Genomic DNA, 4,236 nt, shown 5'->3' on the forward strand with positions numbered 1-4,236 from the left:
GTGCGAGCATCTGCTTTGGTCAAATGACTGCGTCCATAGAAATCCACCAAAATATTTTTAAGTGGTCTAATTCTTTCCCCAAATTATCCAACCAAATGATTGCTTACTTTGTCTGTAGATGTTCCAAAGTATATTTCCTACTTTACCCATTTATTGGGCATCCTTGAAGTTTCCAGTTGACAGTTTTCACCCCGGAGTTGAAAGGATCTCTGCTTTGCTGTAGGTTCGGGGATCCCACCTTTCCGCTGCGCTTCGTTGGTGACTGTGGCTCGGACTGCAGCGGTGAGGTTATGGGGGACAGCTGAGTGCGTGGGAAGGTGGGGGGAGTAGTTTGGGGATGGGGGTGCTGCGTTTGGATGCAGTGGTGGATACAGCATTTTTTTTAAATTGACGGCACAGAAGATGTCTGTATTTGTCGCTAATACTGGACCAGTAAAGCACTACTTGTGTGTGAGAAAAAAATAACTACATGTATTTGAGTGTTTACCAGCTTTTGTAATTTGAGTCTGATAATTATCTGTACAAAACAGTTAATCTGATAATATGTGTGGAATATAAAAATACCTTCTTGAATATATGTTTTCCAGTTTAAAAAAAATACATTGCAAATGCATCTTATTTCAATGTGAAAGCTATAATGGTCTAGTCATTCCTTTTCCATAGACACTCTTATCCAGAGCAACATATAGTAGTGAGTGCATACATTTTCCGTACTGGTCCCCATGGGAATTAAACCCACAACCCTTGCAGTGCAAGGGCCATACTCTACCAACTAAGCCAGATCATCACACAACCACGTTGTCTCAATGTACTCAATTACTGTATTGTGCATTGTTTTTCTTTATGGTGATGAAAAGTCTACAAACGTAGATTACCAGCAAATGTACAATACCATAATGTACATTTGTGGTTTGTACGGATGGTAAATGAATACTGCACAAAAAGTGGTTGTTTTCCATGTTATTGGATCAAGAACAACATCTAATTGATGTGGATGTTTTGTGTCTTTGACCATAACTTTGCACCTTTTGATGTAAATATTTTAGGATAGGATTGTGTTCTTTCTGGATTCCATTAGCCAGCAGCATACCACCCTGCATACCACTGCTGGCTTGTTTCTGAAGCTAAGCAGGGTTGGTCCTGGTCAGTTCCTGGATGGGAGGCCAGATGCTGTTGGAGGGCCAGTAGTTGGAGGGCCACTCTTTCCTCTGGCCTAAAGAAATATATCCCAATGTCCCAGGGCAGTGATTGGGGTTACTGCCCTGTGTAGGGTGGGGTGTTAAAAGGGAGTCCTGACTCTCTGAGGTCATTAAAGACCCAATGGCACTTATTGTAGGGGTGTTAACCCCAGTGTCCTGGCTAAAGTCCTAATCTGGCCCTCAAACCATCACGGTCACCTAATAATCCCCAGTTTACAATTGTCTCATTTCTCCCCTGTAACTATTCCCCAGGTTGTTGCTACAAATGAGAATGTGCTCTCAGTCAACTTATCTGGTAAAATAACAGATAAATAATTAGAATGACAATCCCAGAAAAAGGTACAGGGCAACAAGTCTTACAACTATTGAATCCTGCAAGATACGGTTCTTAATTATACTGTTTTGCCTGTGCTACAGATGTCTATATCGGTCTTCTAACACAAGTAAAGGCCCAGTGCACTACTTTTGTGAGAAAAACAACTCATCAATCAATCAAATGTATTTATAAAGCCCTTTTTACATCAGCAGATGTCACAAAGTGCTATGCAGAAACCCAGCCTAAAACCCCAAACAGCAAGCAATGCAGATGTAGAAGCACAGTGGCTAGGAAAAACTCCCTAGAAAGAAACGTAGAGAGGAACCAGGATCTGAGGGGCGGCCAGTCCTCTTCTGGCTGTGCCGGGTGGAGATTATAACAGTACATGGCCAAGATGTTCAAATGTTCATAGATGACTAGCAGGGTCAACTAATAATAATCACAGTGGTTGTAGAGGGTGCAACAGGTCAGCACCTCAGAAGTAAATGTCAGTTGGCTTTTCATAGCTAATCATTCAGAGTTAGAGACAGCAGGTGCGGTAGAGAGAGAGAGAGTTGAAAACAGCAGGTCGGGACAAGGTAGCACGTCCTGTGAACAGGTCAGGGTTCTATAGCTGCAGGCAGAACAGTTGAAACTGGAGCAGCAGCACAACTAGGTGGACTGGGGACAGCAAGGAGTCATCAGGCCAGGTAGTCCTGAGGCATGGTCCTAGGGCTCAGTTCCTCCGAGAGAAGAGAGAAAAGAGAGAAAGAGAGCGAGAGTTAGAGGGAGCATACTTAAATTCACACAGGACACCGGATAAGACAGGAGAAATACTACAGATATAAGAGACTGATCCTAGCTCCCCGACACAAACTATTGCAGCATAAATACTAGAGGCTGAGACAGGAGGGGTTGGGAGACACTGTGGACAGGGCCAACCAGGCAAGATATAACCACACCCACTTTGCCAAAGCACAGCCCCCACACCACTAGAGGGATATCTTCAACCACCAACTTACTACTCTGAGACAAGGCCGAGTTTAGCCCACAAAGATCTCCCCCACGGCATGAACCTGAGGGGGGCACCAACCCGGACAGGAAGATCACGTCAGTGACTCAACCCACTCAGGTGACGCACCCCTCCTAGGGACGGCATGGAAGAGCACCAGTAAGTCAGTGACTCAGCCCCCGTAATAGGGTTAGAGCCAGAGAATCCCAGTGCAGAGAGGGGAACCGGCCAGGCAGAGACGGCAGGGTGGTTCGTCGCCCCAGTGCCTTTCCGTTCACTTTCACACCCCTAGGCCAGACTACACTCAATCATAGGAACAACTGAAGAGATGGATCTTCAATAAAGACTTGAAGGTCAAGACCGAGTCTGCATCTCTCATATGGATAGGCAGACCATTCCATAAAAATGTATTTATATAGAAGAACCCTGCCTCCAGCTGTTTGCTTAGAAAGTCTAGGGACAATAAGGAGGCCTGTGTCTTGTGACCGTAGGGTACGTGTAGGTATGCACGGCAGGACCTAATCGGAAAGATAAGTAGGAGCAAGCCCATGTAATGCTTTGTAGGTTAGCAGTAAAACCTTGAAATCAGCCCTTGCCTTAACCAGGAAGCCAGTGTAGAGAGGCTAGCATTGGAGTAATATGATCACAGTTTTTGGTTCTAGTCAAGATTCTAGCAGCCGTGTTTAGCACCCCCCCCCCCCTCTAACTCTCACCTAAATCCAGGTTTTGTTATATCAGGTCATACATTCCTGGAAGAGACTCTCGCCACAGGCATATCTGTTTTTATGTCCCCCGCGTGTAGGTAATATAATGCTAGCAAAGAGTATGCCGAATGGGTTAATGTGAGACGTCAACGTCACTACTAAACCCCCTTTTCATGTTGTATGGAATCCTTTGTGCTCTGGGAACAGTAGAAGAATAGCTAGCTGGCACGAGATGCTACAGCTAACAAAGGAATAGCAGCCATTTTGTTTTCCTGTGTCACTGCCTAACACTTTTAAATAATATCAAAATTGATTGGTTTTCTACAGAGACAACTTAATATTTTACAATATTAACCTAGATGAACCAACCTCTCAGGTTAATTAAAGTTTAATTCCCAAATAGTCTATACAGGTTTGATTTATCATTAACATTGATTAAGTCAGTAAAATTTGCTTTTGCAAAGTTTATTCAGGACTACCCAGTACTGAAAGAAGTACCGACTCCAGCAGGTATCCCATGTGGCTGCGGCCAAAGGGAGAAGTGAACCTAGTGGTGAATGTACCATAACATTTGCTCAACTGGTTACACTTATGATAATCCAGACAATCTCAGTTGATTGGATATCATCGTATTAATCAATTAAAATACATAAATTGTTGAACATACCTTTTCGAGTTCTTCCAAATAAATGAGACATTATAAACTTAACAATATTAACTTAAATGAATTCACTTCTCAGGTTAATTCAAGTTTAAATTCCCAGATAGCCTATCCAGTTATGGTTAATCATTATCATTGACTAATCAATTCAATTTGCTTTGAAAATGAATTCACATTTCCAACTTTCTTTCTTTATTATAATGATAATTATTTTTATTGGTATGTAACTGTTATGAAAGTTTGTCCGTTTTGTTTTGTTTTTAAACCCCACTTTAAATGTGTACATGACACTGCAACAAAATGTCCCCATGGGGACAATAAAGTCAGTAAAGTAAAGTACTGATGGTTCATTAAAGCCTATAAAT

The sequence above is a fragment of the Oncorhynchus clarkii genome, unplaced genomic scaffold (genome assembly GCF_045791955.1).
Source record: "Oncorhynchus clarkii lewisi isolate Uvic-CL-2024 unplaced genomic scaffold, UVic_Ocla_1.0 unplaced_contig_7205_pilon_pilon, whole genome shotgun sequence".
NCBI classification, from domain to species: Eukaryota; Metazoa; Chordata; class Actinopteri; order Salmoniformes; family Salmonidae; genus Oncorhynchus; species Oncorhynchus clarkii.